Source organism: Coffea arabica, chromosome 10e, assembly GCF_036785885.1.
Source record: "Coffea arabica cultivar ET-39 chromosome 10e, Coffea Arabica ET-39 HiFi, whole genome shotgun sequence".
NCBI classification, from domain to species: Eukaryota; Viridiplantae; Streptophyta; class Magnoliopsida; order Gentianales; family Rubiaceae; genus Coffea; species Coffea arabica.
Window position 1 is genome coordinate 20,609,389 of NC_092328.1, and position 18,483 is coordinate 20,627,871.

The window sequence follows — 18,483 nt, forward strand, 5'->3', positions numbered from 1 at the left end:
GGCCAGGCTCCACCAACCTACAAGATAATACTCGAGTATACCGAAACGTTCACCCAAGTTCCTAGTCGCCCGACCGAGTCCGCTTCTGGCTCGAGACGACCGGTAACAAGGGGCAATGGCCAGTTCAGCCCAAAAGGCTTACATTCATGCACAATTAACATTTCAATCGCTCAATCATTAAAATTTCACAATCTCTTAGGCTAAGTGCGATAAAGTACACACTCGCCTCGAAAACTCGTTTAGCAATCATTGAAAGCAAAAGCAATAACAACAAGACACTGATATGCAAGCACGCATGATATGTAAGAAAACAGTTCCAAAATTAACTTTGAAAACAGCTCAAAAGTAAATAATGCGGGAAAGCGGTTCATAAATAATTTTAGAAAGAGTTTGAGGTCACTCACCTCCACGGCTCACAATCCTCGTCCAATATAGCCAATTCCATCATTCAAGTCCAAGCCTTTCACTTGAAACTTAAGGTAACCAATGCTATTAAAAATCGGACAGCATTTTCCCTTAATTCCTTTCTTTTCCAACCTACAATCAAACCCAATCACATAGCAATTAACCACAATTGCTCAAAACTAGAAAACAGTTTTGACGTCCTTTTGCGGTAATGGCACCAAAGGTAGGACGAGTATCGGATGGAGGTCCAAGACCCACCGTTTCGAAGCTAAGAACCAGGGCTACAACAATGTAGAAGGCCACTTAGTCCAAATCCTAGCACAACTAGGTCAAAAATGCAGAAAACCAACCCAGAACCGTAATTGCAGGTTCCCAAATCACACAAAACTGTAATCAGTCCAATTCAGTCTATACAGGTCCAAATGCATTGATTCCAAAGGCATATGATAGCTAAGACATCAAGCTACATTTCATCAGAAGACACCAACAACAAAATCCAAACCAATTCCAGTCAAAACAGACGATTACAATCACAGTTCGCACATTCTGATCTCCCAGAACAGCAACAGTAAAAACAGCATAACTCACTCTACACTACTCCAAATGCACTGAAATTTTGCAGGCACTTCAAACTCATCAATACCTACAATTTCATGTTTCAAGAAAAGGCCAATTCGGCCTCTAACCATATGATCCAAAACCGCACAGAAAGGGGGTTATGAAACCCTACCTTTTCACATTTCCTTCCAAACCCAAAATTGGTTGCAATTTCCTATCATATGCACCTACTAGAGCCATAGCCCCTTATTACCAACCATCAAAAACAACCACACCATCAAGATCACATAAAACCAGAAAATTCCTCAAAAAAATAAAAACTTAACCAAATCACTTCAAACCAAGAAATAAACCACAATTTCTAACGCAATAGCCACCATTAGGCATAAATTCAACATCATTAGGTGTAAGAGGATAGTCAATCACTACTTACCAAGTAAACAAGAGAGAGGGAGTTGTAGGACACCTTAGCTCTCCAAGAAAACTTCACTAATCAACTTACTAGCACCTAATGGAAGGATAATATGGAGTAGAAACTAATTTAGGTAAGTGGTTTGGATGATTTGTGCTAGTTGGGAGCTTGAAAATTGAAGAAATCCTCTTCCTTCTTGAGCTTAAGAGAGCCGGCCATGGAGGAGTAAAAATGAGTGAATTTTGAGCAATTTTTAAGATATTTAACCTTTTGGTCAAAAAAGTCAAAAATTGGAATAGTAACTCTTAAATCCTATCCAATGATACCATGACACTTGGCACCTCATTAATGCATTCCTATCCTTTCTTTTCTCTCTCACATCAATCAATTCACACACTCTACTTATCTCTTAACACCCGATAAATTTTACACAGTATCCGGAATTTAACCTAATTGGCCGAATTTTTCCGAACTTTTCGCACTAGTGGGTCCCACGTCCAATATATATTCTTAATTTTTCAAAAAATGCTAGAAAAATCATCTAAAAACTATAATTACTCATAAAAATTCATCAGGAAAATTTCCTAAGCCAGAAAACGCCGAAAACATGCCATTAAAGGAAATAAAACCCTCGGAAAATATTAGGGTTTTTATGGGTTCTCACACTCATTTTTTTTCGGGGCGTCACAATCTCCCCTCCTTAAAAGAATGTCGTCCTCGACATTCTATCTTGTACCAATCAAGTTAAGACATCCCGCAAAAATCTCTCAAGAGTCAAATCAAACCCATAGTCCGGCATCCTAAACTTCAAGCCTAGGATACACTACAGAGATCTGAAGCCTAAGCTCTGATACCAATTGTCACGACCCTACCTCCCCCTAAGGCGAACCAGAGGGTTCGGCGGGCCGCCTGCCCAGCTCTCGCCGGGACTCAGACAATCACTACAGTCCTCAAACAAATACAAGATAAAGTCTCAAATAAAAATCAAATATTCCAACATTTACATATCAAAAGCGAAGCGTCCACGCTTCCACTGCCACTCTGATCCTTGATCACAATTATTATACAGGAGGAAGTCCAAATCTAGACTATTACACATCCAAGCAATTCTAAACATTCAATACAATCCCAATATGAACGATTACACAAAAGGAAATCCAAGTTCAATCCATACATGATATAATCCATGAATAAACGCTACAAGCCCTTCCTTCGCTTTGAGCCCTGTGGAGGGGAAAAAAACATTTTTGGGGTGAGCTAGAAGCTCAGCGAGTAACCAGTAAAATCAGTTATCAAATCAGTTTCACAATCGTTCATTTTAATGATGTCATAGATCAATGATGTCATAAATCAATGATGGAGTAGCAATAATTCAAGAAACATTTACAATGAAAAGCGATAGTAACATTCATGAAAGGATACGTTCGTTCTCCTGTCATTTCATTGCATTCTTTTCGTTTCATTCGTGCATTCATTCACCCCGTCCCTGGCTTTTGGCCAGGCTCCACCAACCTACAAGGTAATACTCGAGTATACCGAAACGTTCACCCAAGTTCCTAGTCGCCCGACCGAGTCCGCTTCTGGCTCGAGACGACCGGTAACAAGGGGCAATGGCCAGTTCAGCCCAAAAGGCTTACATTCATGCACAATTAACATTTCAATCGCTCAATCATTAAAATTTCACAATCACTTAGGCTAAGTGCGATAAAGTACACACTCGCCTCGAAAACTCGTTTAGCAATCATTGAAAGCAAAAGCAATAACAACAAGACACTGATATGCAAGCACGCATGATATGTAAGAAAACAGTTCCAAAATTAACTTTGAAAACAGCTCAAAAGTAAATAATGCGGGAAAGCGGTTCATAAATAATTTTAGAAAGAGTTTGAGGTCACTCACCTCCACGGCTCACAATCCTCGTCCAATATAGCCAATTCCATCATTCAAGTCCAAGCCTTTCACTTGAAACTTAAGGTAACCAACGCTATTAAAAATCGGACAGCATTTTCCCTTAATTCCTTTCTTTTCCAACCTACAATCAAACCCAATCACATAGCAATTAACCACAATTGCTCAAAACTAGAAAACAGTTTTGACGTCCTTTTGCGGTAATGGCACCAAAGGTAGGACGAGTATCGGATGGAGGTCCAAGACCCACCGTTTCGAAGCTAAGAACCAGGGCTACAACAATGTAGAAGACCACTCAGTCCAAATCCTAGCACAACTAGGTCAAAAATGCAGAAAACCAACCCAGAACCGTAATTGCAGGTTCCCAAATCACACAAAACTGTAATCAGTCCAATTCAGTCTATACAGGTCCAAATGCATTGATTCCAAAGGTATATGATAGCTAAGACATCAAGCTACATTTCATCAGAAGACACCAACAACAAAATCCAAACCAATTCCAGTCAAAACAGACGATTACAATCACAGTTCGCACATTCTGATCTCCCAGAACAGCAACAGTAAAAACGGCATAACTCACTCTACACTACTCCAAATGCACTGAAATTTTGCAGGCTCTTCAAACTCATCAATACCTACAACTTTCATGTTTTAAGAAAAGGCCAATTCGGCCTCTAACCATATGATCCAAAACCGGACAGAAAGGGGGTTATGAAACCCTACCTTTTCACATTTCCTTCCAAACCCAAAATTGGTTGCAATTTCCTATCATATGCACCTACTAGAGCCATAGCCCCTTATTACCAACCATCAAAAACAACCACACCATCAAGATCACATAAAACCAGAAAATTCCTCAAAAAAATAAAAACTTAACCAAATCACTTCAAACCAAGAAATAAACCACAATTTCTAACACAATAGCCACCATTAGGCATAAATTCAACATCATTAGGTGTAAGAGGATATTCAATCACTACTTACCAAGTAAACAAGAGAGAGGGAGTTGTAGGACACCTTAGCTCTCCAAGAAAACTTCACTAATCAACTTACTAGCACCTAATGGAAGGATAATATGGAGTAGAAACTAATTTAGGTAAGTGGTTTGGATGATTTGTGCTAGTTGGGAGCTTGAAAATTGATGAAATCCTCTTCCTTCTTGAGCTTAAGAGAGCCGGCCATGGAGGAGTAAAAATGAGTGAATTTTGAGCAATTTTTAAGATATTTAACCTTTTGGTCAAAAAAGTCAAAAATTGGAATAGTAACTCGTAAATCCTATCCAATGATACCATGACACTTGGCACCTCATTAATGCATTCCTATCCTTTCTTTTCTCTCTCACATCAATCAATTCACACACTCTACTTATCTCTTAACACCCGATAAATTTTACACAGTATCCGGAATTTAACCTAATTGGCCGAATTTTTCCGAACTTTTCGCACTAGTGGGTCCCACGTCCAATATATATTCTTAATTTTTCAAAAACTACCCAATGCTAGAAAAATCATCTAAAAACTATAATTACTCATAAAAATTCATCAGGAAAATTTCCTAAGCCAGAAAACGCAGAAAACATGCCATTAAAGGAAATAAAACCCTCGGAAAAGATTAGGGTTTTTATGGGTTCTCACACTCATTTTTTTTCGGGGCGTCACACTTTGTCTCAAGTTTCTTCGAAATTCAGACAAAGAGGGGCAAGCTGTAGACACTAAAATTTCAATTCTATTTAAATGCATTTTAATTTTGTTTAATTTTATTTTATTTTTAGTTAATCAAAGTTCACAAAATAATACTTAGCTATTTTTGAATTAGGTTTATATTTTTATAAAAAATAATCAACAAAACAAACATTTTTGCATTAAATTTCAGAAAAAAAAAGAAAATTCCCACAAAAATTCGTTTTTAAGCTTTTCAAATTCAATTTCTTCCTAATAAAATGAAAATTTACAAGGCAATTTTAATTAGGAGTTTAACATTTTTGGTTTACCCTAAATTGTTTAAAAATAAAATAGAAAAGAAAAAAACAAAAATAGGTAAAATACATGCAAGATAGATAGGTGGAAGGCATGCATGGTAGCTAAATATATTAGGTGAGCATCAGACATGTGTCTTAATTTTTTTGCACAACACATGCAAGGGGCTAGGTGGCAAGACAGGTGTAGGAAGATGAGGGAAAATTCTGGAACCAAGAGGAAGATTGAGGAAAAGAGCTTCGGGGGGCAAGCAGGGAAGAGAAAAAAAGAAACCAAGAAGAGAAAGGGAGGAGTTTCGGGCATGGCAAGGGAGGAAAAAGAAAGGAAGGTGACTGAAAACAAGGCAGAGAAAAGAAAAACAAGAAAAGAGATTCTGGGGGAGAACAAGAAAGGGAGAACGAGATTGGGGAGAAGAAAGGGAGCTGCGGGCAAGAAGGAAAAAATCGAGAAAGGGAGGAGGAAGAGAAAAAAAGGAAGGGAAAAGGAAAAGAAAAGAGGAGGGGAAAATCAGAGGAGATTGGGAGAGGAAAAAGAATGAAAAACAGAAGGCTAGAGAGCTTCGGCAAAAGAAAACAAAAAGAAAGAGCAAGAAAGAGAGAGAAGCTGCGGGGAGATAGAAAAAACCAGAGACACTGGGAAAAAGGAGAAAAGGGAAGGAAAAAAGAAGAAACCGAGAGAAGAGAGGGGAGATAGAGAGAGGGTGAGGGCTAAACAAAAAGGAGGAATAAGAGAGAAGGGTGGGGCAGATCAGAAAGGAAACAAAAGAAAAGGGAGCTTCGGGGAAAACAAAAATAGAAAAAAAGGGTTTTGGGAATAAGCAAGGGAGGAGGAAGAAGAAAAGAGGAGGGGGAAATCAGGGGGAAAAACTGAAAAAAATGAAAGGAAAAAAGAAGAAAGACAAACGGGAAAAAATCAAAGAAAAAGAAAAGTTTGTCTGCTGGAAAATTTGGTTCCAGTTGGATGAACAGCCCACTGCATCGCAAATTTCAGATCAATTGTCGAGTTTTTGGGAGGATTTCGTTGTTTCTGCACTTTCCCTAGACATATTAGAACAACTTTCCTATAGAAACTTTTTAGGAAAAACATCTCTGAGCCTTACAAATCAAGACCCAAAGTATCGGGATCATCATTGCTGAAATTTCAGCAACGAAGTTCTCGACTTCATTTCTGGAATCAGCACGATTTCTTGGGGGTGTTGGACGTTCATTTTGCGCCACCAAGGTTCTAAGGTAACCATAGTTTCTTCCCTTGTTCCTTTGGCAAGATTTTTCATGAGAATCCAAGTCTGTGGGACATGAATCTTGGGATATTTTTGCTGCTAGTTTGGCTTCATGATTTTCATCATGTTTTGCTTCTTGATGTTTCCCTGGTTGCTGTTTTTTTGTGTTTGTGCAATTTTGATGTTGGGTTTTAGCAATAAAAGGTGTAAGTTGCACATTTTGCTAGCTTAGGGTTTGATTGGCATGATTTATACGTTTGATGATGAAACCCAGCAATGAATAAGAAGGAAACCAGCAGGAAGAAGAAAGCTTCTTCGAAGATGCATGCAAAAGTTCTGAAAATTGCACTTTAACCCCTTAATTTTTGTCTAATGCTAATATGACTCAAAATATGAAAAATAATCAATTTTACCCTTTGGAAATTCAAACATTCTTTTTATGTTCTAATCATGTTTTAGACAAGTTTATTTCTTGGTTTTAGGAGACAATCATAGCTTAATCAATTTTTTGAGCTTTAGTTTTCTTTAATTTTGGCCCCTAAAATTTTGTAATAATAACAATTTGACCCCTCAAACTTCTTTAATTCTTTCAATTAAGTCACCACTTGTTTTAAATTTTTGAATATAGGTTGTTTACTTCCATTTAAATGCTTTAATTGATTCAATTTCATGTTTATTTCCATCTCTTGTGATTATTTGTTAATTAAAGTGGTGCTTTAACCATTTTTCTTTGTGTTGGAGGGTTAATAAGAGAAATTTCATTTCATTAGGTCACCAATTCAAGGGAGGTACACTCAACTCCTTTATTTTTTATTTTACTTGATCCTATGTGAATTTATGTGTGTAATTGCATTTTTTTTATCTTTTTTATTTTTTTTTATTTTGTTTTATTTATTCACTTTATTTGTTTTTTAATTTTGTATATTTATTTTAATTTAATTTTTGATTATTTGAGAGGCATTTAAATGCCAAATTGTAATAGTTAGGGGGTTCAAGATAAGTACTTAGATAGAATATGTAATAGTTAGATAGTTATTTTCTTATTTTATTCTTTCCCCATTAGATTGTAGTTAGGGCCCCCCGAATGTAATAGTTAGGTCTCTATTCGCTTTTATTTGCTTGTGTGCTTGCATGCTTATATGATTATGTGTTTACTCGCTTTTCTTAGGGTCTTTGCATCTAGATATCATGCTTACGTGTTATGTGTTTTTTGTGTTTACTTGCTTTTACTATGTTTTATATGATTTATTTCATTATAATAAATGCATGACATCACCACACTAGTCCAATGCTAGTTGTGGCCCTTTATTCCGATTTCTCACTTGTCCAACGCTAGTGAGAACTTACAGACATGGGCAAGTCCAATGCTAGGCCCTTAGGGACCGTCCACGCGCTAGAATCACATGCTTGCGTGACAATCACTACATTTCATGCATATTTTCTACCTTTTAGGATATTTACCATTTTTGCATGATATTTCCTCTATAAGTATATCCCTTATCCCTATGTATAATGTGAGAACCCGTAAATTCCTTAATTTCTAGGTTTTATTTTAATTATTTGTACGCCTTTTATGTATTTTCTTTATTCAAAAAATTTTCTAAATAATTTTATGAGTAAATAGGGTTTTTAACTTATTTTCCTAGTATAAATTAGTTCCTGAGAAATAAAGAGTGTATATTGGACGTGGGACCCGCTAGTGGCGTTAAGTGCGATAAATTCGACCGAGTAGGTTATGTTTTGTATACCGGGATTAATATACTAGGTGTTAAGAGATAATTAGAGGTTACTTAGATGGTTGAATCTTGGAGAGACAAAAGGATAAGATTAAAACCCTAGAGGACCATTTGTCACATAACCACTGGACCTTGACTTTTGACCAAGACCTTCTTAACTTTCCTAAAATCAATTTTGACTCAATTTTCTCCCATTTTTTCTTGTGTCTTGGCCGAACCTCTTGAGGAGGAAAACAAGAGAGAGCTCTTCAATTTCTAGCTTCCAAATTTGCTCAAATCTTGAGTTCCAACCAACCAAATCACAAACTACACCATACAAGTGATCATTAGGGAAGGTTAAAGGTGTTGGTGGAGTTGTTTTGGACGGGGAAAGATTAAGCTCCTACCTTTCTTGTGGTTTTAAGGTATTTTGCCAAGAACATCCTCTTTACTTGAATTAATTGCTTATTAGTGGTTTTTAGTTGTTTTAGATGTTGTTTTGTGGAAGATTAGCACCTGAATGCATGAATTCCAGTTTAGGGTTTCATTTTTTTATCCCATTCTGCCTGGTACTGTTTGTCCTAGTTAGAGGCTGAATTAGCCTTGGGTTAAAACATGAAAGTTATAGAGCATGATGTTTTATGGTATCCTGCAAAATTTCAGCTCAATCGGAGCAATGTAGCCTGTGATCTGTTTCTATCCGAACATGCTAATCAGCTTTTGTAATTGGTTGTTTTGACCAGGAATACTACTGATTTGGTTGTCGATGTCTTCTTAAGACTTATAGCCTTGTATCTTAGTTTTCAAATGGCTTTGAAATAACTTGAATTGGAGTTGTTTGTGCTGAGATATGATTGAATGAATCAGGACTGCTAGTTGAACTGCGAACTGGAAAATCTGGGGTTGTTTTGGTAAATTTGACCTAGATACATTGCAAACTGGACTGAGTGGCCTTGTTCAACATTGTAGCCCTTTCTCTTAGCTTTGAAACGGTGTACATTGTACCACAATTCGACTAGTGTCACTTCAGTTGTGTTAGTTCCGCTAAGCGACAGCAAATCTGCCTTTTGTTTTCCAACCTCAACGTCATTTCCGCACATGTCCTAGCTTGATTTGGTAATCATATGACATTGAGCCTTTTGTGTGGCTATTTATGTTGTGTGTAATGTTGGGATTGATTGAGGAAATAATGAAGCCATAAATGGCTGGGAAATAGGTAAATACAAAGGGCGTGCTGCCCAAATTTTCGCTCGAGGGCTAAGTTTTTATTTGAACTTGTATATTTTTCGTTTGGCAAATACTATGACCGTTTTCCATCTTAAAACATGATCCTTCTTCAATTGGAAACTCCAAATGTGTACTTACTCTTACCCAAATAAAGATGAGTGGTTTAGGATTTTCTTGGGTATTTTGACCTCTTTTTTCATGAATTTCATTAAGACCTTTAGTGTATAATATCTACTTCAATATGAGATGATTTTGAACCATATAAACGATTTCGAAAACAGTATTTCTTAGCCTATCTAGTTGGATTCCGACTTGTCTTTAGTTTGGTTTTACGTTTGGTCTACGAAACCCTAATTATTCTTGTCCACGGGTCCAAATGTCCTCGTTTCACTTTAAAGTCTTTTATTACGTTCTACTCATCAATTGTTGAGTTTCTTTGATTTCACCTAATTGTATGTGCTAGATGAGCTGTAATATTCTTTCTCGTTTAATCTTAGGTTTTCTCGGTGACTAAGGATAATATCCGGAAGAATATTTTGCACGTTGTTTTACGAACATAGGTGAGTGTTCCTTGTTTGTTATATTCTCCTTGACTTCATGACTTGTTGTTATTGTTTGATAATGTGTTAAGTGTATCCACTGATTTTCAAAATGAATTTTCTAGGCGAGCGTGTACTTTATCACGCTCGACCGAAATGAAACGTGAAATTTTCAACGATTTAATGATTGATACATTAGTTGTGCATGATGTAAGCCTTTTGGCTGAATTGGGCCCTGCCCTTCGTTATCGATTGACTCGAGCCAGAAGCGGACTCGGTCGGGCGATATGGTGACCCTGGGTGTGAACGTTGGTATACTCGAGTATTACCTTGTAGGTTGGTGAAGCCTGGCCAATGTCCAGGAGGGGGTGAATGAAATGAACGATCGAACGAGGGTTTGACTTACAAAAATCCATTTTCAAATGATTGGAGGAATAAGGGGAATGACAGGAGAACGAACGAACGAACGAACGAACAAATGGCTCCCTGTATCCTTTTAATGTATGTGTTATTATCGCTTTCTATTGTAAATGTTTGTTGAACTATTGATTATCGATGGTTAATGTATTGGCTTTGTTGTTGAATATGTGTTCGGAACCTCACTGAGCTTTTAGCTCACCCCTTTAGTTTGTTTTCCTTAGCAGGGAAAGGCGAGCAAGGACGTGAGATCGATATAGACTAGCCAGTATAGTTCTTTTGTTTCTTTTGTTTTGGTTCTCGCCTTAGTGCTTGGCACGGGCTGGACGTATGAAGGATTGAGAACCTTTGTATATTCAATGTGGATACTCCTTTTTGGGATCTTTTGGGATAGCAATGTATATAATTCCGTTTTAAGTTTTGGATCATTGTCATATTTATTCTTGGGGTTTGATTCCTATTTTAATTGAGGAATGTAGTGAATGACTGAGCCCCGGCGAGAGCTAGGCAGGCGGTCCGCCGAACCTTCTGGTTCGCCTTAGGGGAAGGTGGGGCTGTCACAGGTGGTATCAGAGCCAGGTTCGCGTGGTCTCTGCGCGGAGTGAGCCTGGACTAAGTGGTGAATCAGTATGAAGGATTAAGTGCTCGTTCGAGCATAAGCTCTGAATTGTGGATGTTATAGGCCTTAAATTTTCGTGTGGTATTTGAGGACCATAGATAGGTACGTCTGGTAGGAATTTCGATTGTAGATGGTTTACTCTTGGGACTGGCCAGCTCGAAATGTGAATTATCTTATTTCGGATTCTCGTGCCTGAGTACTCCAAAGTTGAAATGGTACTAAGTACTTGGGACTTGCATTTTGGGAACATGAACAGGTCTTGTCTGGCTAGAATGAGCACAAGAGGTCAATGGATATTTAGTTTGGTTAGTAAGGGACGTGAGAGACCGGACGGGGTTATTCAACTGAAACTAGGACGATATCGCCTTTTCTTTTGATTTGCCCTTATATTATTGTTACATGACGTTAGTTGGTGTATTTGTGCACATGATTATCTGTCTAATTTGATATGCCTTTGTGTATTTGATCATCTGTCTTCTTGATATATGGTGTGTTATGTGTGTCTATGTTTAATTGTGTATTTGGTATGCTGGAATTTGTTACTTTAGTCAATTTACTGTGTTTATTCACTAAATTACCTTGTGGGGGGAAAAGGAAAAGAAAAGAGAGGGGGAAAACATATATATGGACGGGAGACGTAGTCGTGGACGTGGACGTAGCCGTGGGAATAAACGAGCTCAAGAGCCAAGAGAGGAAATGGAAACAACAGCTGCACAAGAGTAAAGACCGAGGGTTGAAGCCGGGGACCAAATGGCGACGGCAATCCAACAAATAACAAATATTTTAGCAAGATTGTTGGACCAACAAGGCCAAATGCCTGTGAATCAACCCCAGAACCCTGAGATAGGAGAAAATCGGGCTCTTGTGAGGTTTCAAAAATTTGCACCTCCGAAATTTCTTGGAGGGCCTGATTCGGACATAGCTGAATAGTGGTTGGAGGCCATGATCAACATCTTTGCAGCTTTGAACTACACCGAACAAAGACAAGTGAACATTGGGGTATTTCAATTTGAAGGACCGAACCGAGCATGGTGGAACGTGATTAAGGCAAAGTGGGAAAGAGAACAAACTGTATGGACATGAGCTCACTTCCTAAGGGAATTTAATGAAAAGTATCTCCCACCTTTAGTCCAAGAAAGGAGGGAGGATGAGTTTATTGGACTATGCCAGAGAACCTTAAGTGTGGCCGTATATGAAACGAAGTTCACCAAACTATCCAAGTTTGCTTCTGAATTCGTGGCCACGGAACCGAGAAGGGTAAGACGATTTATATAGGGATTGAATCTGGAAATTCAAGAAGCACTAGCAGCGGTTCAAGTGAATACGTTTACGGAGGCCCTTGAGAAAGTCCAACGAATCGAGAATGCAAAAGCATAGATAAAAGCCTCCCAAAATCGGAAAAGGGGTACACCTGGTAGTGTGACTGAGGAACCAAGTGAATCGATAGTCCCTTCCAAAGTGCAGAAAGTGAACTTTTTGTCCCACCCACCATGGACGATAGGGGCGTTAGATGAACGATCTGCAAAGGGGAGTCAAGTAGGCCATGGGGAGATTTTTCAAAAAAGCCAACAAGTGGCTTCTTCCTTGACTTGGGGCTACTGTGGAAAGGCCAATCACACTAAGAGTGATTGTTGGAGGAAAGGCCGGAAGTGTTTGATCTGCGGAAGTGGTGACTACCAGGTTAGCAACTGTTCGAGGAAACAGTCACATGAAAGTAGTACCCAACAACTGGAGGGCACTAAATCAAAACAAGCGAATGAAAGAGGGAACCGAACAAAAGTACCGGCAAGGGTATATGCTTTAGACAACCAACAAACTCCTGAGCCATCTGAAGGTAAAAATTTCGAGGGCGAAATTCTTTTAACGGGGAGAGAGTGTGAGAACCCGTAAATTCCTTAATTTCTAGGCTTTATTTTAATTATTTGTACGCCTTTCATGCATTTTATTTATTCGAAAAATTTTCTAGATAATTTTATGAGTAAATAGGGTTTTTAACTTATTTTTCTAGTATAAATTAGTTCCTGAGAAATAAAGAGTGTATATTGGACGTGGGACCCGCTAGTGGCGTTAACTGCGATAAATTCGACCGAGTAGGTTATGTTTTGTATACCGGGATTAATATACTAGGTGTTAAGAGATAATTAGAGGTTACTTAGATGGTTGAATCTTGGAGAGATAAAAGGATAAGATTAAAACCCTAGAGGACCATTTGTCACATAACCATTGGACCTTGACTTTTGACCAAGACCTTCTTAACTTTCCTAAAATCAATTTTGACTCAATTTTCTCCCATTTTTCTTGTGTCTTGGCCGAACCTCTTGAGGAGGAAAACAAGAGAGAGCTCTTCAATTTCTAGCTTCCAAATTTGCTCAAATCTTTAGTTCCAACCAACCAAATCACAAACTACACCATACAAGTGATCATTAGGGAAGGTTAAAGGTGTTGGTGGAGTTGTTTTGGAGGGGGAAAGATTAAGCTTCTACCTTTCTTGTGGTTTTAAGGTATTTTGCCAAGAACATCCTCTTTACTTCAATTAATTGCTCATTAGTGGTTTTTAGTTGTTTTAGATGTTGTTTTGTGGAAGATTAGCACCTGAATGCATGAATTCCAGTTTAGGGTTTCATTTTTTTATCCCATTCTGCCTGGTACTGTTTGTCCTAGTTAGAGGCTGAATTAGCCTTGGGTTAAAACATGAAAGTTGTAGAGCATGATGTTTTATGGTATCCTACAAAATTTCAGCTCAATCGGAGCAATGTAGCCTGTGATCTGTTTCTATCTTAACATGCTAATCAGCTTTTGTAATTGGTTGTTTTGACCAGGAATACTACTGATTTGGTTGTCGATGTCTTCTTAAGACTTATAGCCTTGTATCTTAGTTTTCAAATGGCTTTGGAATCACATGAATTGGAGTTGTTTGTACTGAGATATGATTGAATGAATCAGGACTGCTAGTTGAACTGCGAACTGGAAAATCTGGGGTTGTTTTGGTAAATTTGACCTAGATACATTGCAAACTGGACTGAGTGGCCTTCTTCAACATTGTATCCCTTTCTCTTAGCTTTGAAACGGTGTACATTGAACCACAATTGGACTGGTGTCGCTTCAGTTGTGTTAGTTTCGCTAAGCAACAACAAATCTGCCTTTTATTTTCCAACCTAAACGTCATTTCCGCACATGTCCTAGCTTGATTTGGTAATCATATGACATTGAGCCTTTTGAGTGGCTATTTATGTTGTGTGTAATGTTGGGATTTATTGAGTAAATAATGAAGCCATAAATGGCTGGGAAATAGGTAAATACAAAGGGCGTGCTGCCCAAATTTTCGCTTGAGGGCTAAGTTTCTATTTGAACTTGTATATTTTTCGTTTGGCAAACACTATGACCGTTTTCCATCTTAAAACATGATCCTTCTTCAATTGGAAACTCTAAATGTGTACTTACTCTTACCCAAATAAAGAGGAGTGGTTTAGGGTTTTCTTGGGTATTTTGACCTCTTTTTTCATGAATTTCATTAAGACCTTTAGTGTATAATATCTACTTCAATATGAGATGATTTTGAACCATATAAACGATTTTGAAAACAGTATTTCTTAGCCTATCTAGTTGGATTCCGACTTGTCTTTAGTTTGGTTTTACGTTTGGTCTACGAAACCCTAATTATTCTTGTCCACGGGTCCAAATGTCCTCGTTTCACTTTAAAGTCTTTTATTACGTTCTACTCATCAATTGTTGAGTTTCTTTGATTTCACCTAATTGTATGTGCTAGATGAGCTGTAAAAATTCTTTCTCGTTTAATCTTAGATTTTCTCGGTGACTAAGGATAATATCCGGAATAATATTTTGTACGTTGTTTTACATACATAGGTGAGTGTTCCTTGTTTGTTATATTCTCCTTGACTTCATGACTTGCTGTTATTGTTTGATAATGTGTTAAGTGTATCCACTGATTTTCAAAACGAATTTTCAAGGCGAGCGTGTACTTTATCGCGTTCGACCGAAATGAAACGTGAAATTTTCAACGATTTAATGATTGATACATTAGTTGTGCATGATGTAAGCCTTTTGGCTGAATTGGGCCCTGCCCTTCGTTACCGATCGACTCGAGCCAGAAGCGGACTCGGTCGGGCGATATGGTGACCCTGGGTGTGAACGTTGGTATACTCGAGTATTACCTTGTAGGTTGGTGGAGCCTGACCAATGTCCAGGAGGGGGTGAATGAAATGAACGATCGAACGAGGGTTTGACTTACAAAAATGCATTTTCAAATGATTGGAGGAATAAGGGGAATGACAGGAGAACGAACGAACGAACGAACAAATGGCTCCCTGTGAGCCCGTATCCTTTTAATGTATGTGTTATTATCGCTTTCTATTGTAAATGTTTTTTGAATTATTGATTATCGATGGTTAATGTATTGGCTTTGTTGTTGAATATGTGTTCGGAACCTCACCGAACTTTTAGCTCACCACTTTAGTTTGTTTTCCTTAGCAGGGGAAGGCGAGCAAGGACGTGAGCTCGATATAGACTAGCCAGTATAGTTCTTTTGTTTCTTTTGTTTTGGTTCTCGCCTTAGTGCTTGGCACGGGCTGGACGTATGAAGGATTGAGAACCTTTGTATATTCGATGTGGATACTCCTTTTTGGGATCTTTTGGGATAGCAATGTATATAATTCCATTTTAAGTTTTGGATCATTGTCATATTTATTCTTGGGGTTTGATTCCGATTTTAATTGAGGAATGTAGTGAATGACTGAGTCCCGGCGAGAGCTAGGCAGGCGGTCCGCCGAACCTTCTGGTTCGCCTTAGGGAGAGGTGGGGCTGTCACAGGTGGTATCAGAGCCAGGTTCGCGTGGCCTCTGCGCGGAGTGAGCCTGGACTGAGTGGTGAATAAGTATGAAGGATTAAGTGCTCGTTCGAGCATAAGCTCTGAATTGTGGATGTTATAGGCCTTAAATTTTCGTGTGGTATTTGAGGACCATAGATGGGTACGTCTGGTAGGAATTTCGATTGTAGATGGTTTACAATTGGGACTGGCCAGCTCGAGATGTGAATTATCTTATTTCGGATTCTCGTGCCTGAGTACTCCAAAGTTGAAATGGTACTAAGTACTTGAGCATTTTGGGAACATGAACAGGCCTTGTCTGGCTAGAATGAGCACAAGAGGTCAATGGATATTTAGTTTGGTTAGTAAGTGACGTGAGAGACCGGACGGGGTTATTCAACTGAAACTAGGACGATATCGCCTTTTCTTTTGATTTGCCCTTATATTATTGCTACATGACGTTAGTTGGTGTATTTGTGCACATGATTATCTGTCTAATTTGATATGCCTTTGTGTATTTGATCATCTGTCTTCTTGATATATGGTGTGCTATGTGTGTCTATGTTTAATTGTGTATTTGGTATGCTGGAATTTGTTACTTTAGTCAATTTACTGTGTTTATTCACTAAATTACCTTGTGGGGGGAAAAGGAAAAGAAAAGAGAGGGGGAAAACATATATATGGACGGGAGACGTAGTCGTGGACGTGGACGAGGCCGTGGGAATAAACGAGCTCAAGAGCCAAGAGAGGAAATGGAAACAACAGCTGCACAAGAGTAAGGACCGAGGGTTGAAGTCGGGGACCAAATGGCGACGGCAATCCAACAAATAACAAATATTTTAGCAAGATTGTTGGACCAACAAGGCCAAATGCCTGTGAATCAACCCCAGAACCCTGAGATAGGAGAAAATCGGGCTCTTGTGAGGTTTCAAAAATTTGCACCTCCGAAATTTCTTGGAGGGCCTGATCCGGACATAGCATAATAGTGGTTGGAGGCCATGATCAACATCTTTGCAGCTTTGAACTATACCGAACAAAGACAAGTGAACTTTGCGGTATTTCAATTTGAAGGACCGACCCGAGCATGGTGGAACGTGATTAAGGCAAAGTGGGAAAGAGAACAAACTGTATGGACATGGGCTAACTTCCTAAGGGAATTTAATGAAAAGTATCTCCCACCTTTAGTCCAAGAAAGGAGGGAGGATGAGTTTATTGGACTATGCCAGAGAACCTTAAGTGTGGCCAAATATGAAACGAAGTTCACCAAACTATCCAAGTTTGCTTCTGAATTAGTGGCCACGGAACCGAGAAGGGTAAGACGATTTATATAGGGATTGAATCTGGAAATTCAAGAAGCACTAGCAGCGGTTCAAGTGAATACGTTTACGGAGGCCCTTGAGAAAGCCCAACGAATCGAGAATGCAAAAGCACAGATAAAAGCCTCCCAAAATCGGAAAAGGGGTACACCTGGTAGTGTGACTGAGGAACCAAGTGAATCGATAGTCCCTTCCAAAGTGCAGAAAGGAAACTTTTTGTCCCACCCACCATGGACGATAGGGGCGTTAGATGAACGATCTGCAAAAGGGAGTCAAGTAGGCCATGGGGAGATTTTTCAAAAAAGCCAACGAGTGGCTTCTTCCTTGACTTGTGGCTACTGTGGAAAGGCCAATCACACTGAGAGTGATTGTTGGAGGAAAGGCCGGAAGTGTTTGATCTGCGGAAGTGGTGACTACCAGGTTAGCAACTGTTCGAGGAAACAGTCACGTGAAAGTAGTACCCAGCAACTGGAGGGCACTAAATCAAAACAAGCGAATGAAAGAGGGAACCGAACAAAAGTACCGGCAAGGGTATATGCTTTAGACAACCAACAAACTCCTGAGCCATCTGAAGGTAAAAATTTCGAGGGCGAAATTCTTTTAACGGGGAGAGAGTGTGAGAACCCGTAAATTCCTTAATTTCTAGGCTTTATTTTAATTATTTGTACGCCTTTCATGCATTTTATTTATTCGAAAAATTTTCTAGATAATTTTATGAGTAAATAGGGTTTTTAACTTATTTTTCTAGTATAAATTAGTTCCTGAGAAATAAAGAGTGTATATTGGACGTGGGACCCGCTAGTGGCGTTAACTGCGATAAATTCGACCGAGTAGGTTATGTTTTGTATACCGGGATTAATATACTAGGTGTTAAGAGATAATTAGAGGTTACTTAGATGGTTGAATCTTGGAGAGATAAAAGGATAAGATTAAAACCCTAGAGGACCATTTGTCACATAACCATTGGACCTTGACTTTTGACCAAGACCTTCTTAACTTTCCTAAAATCAATTTTGACTCAATTTTCTCCCATTTTTCTTGTGTCTTGGCCGAACCTCTTGAGGAGGAAAACAAGAGAGAGCTCTTCAATTTCTAGCTTCCAAATTTGCTCAAATCTTTAGTTCCAACCAACCAAATCACAAACTACACCATACAAGTGATCATTAGGGAAGGTTAAAGGTGTTGGTGGAGTTGTTTTGGAGGGGGAAAGATTAAGCTTCTACCTTTCTTGTGGTTTTAAGGTATTTTGCCAAGAACATCCTCTTTACTTCAATTAATTGCTCATTAGTGGTTTTTAGTTGTTTTAGATGTTGTTTTGTGGAAGATTAGCACCTGAATGCATGAATTCCA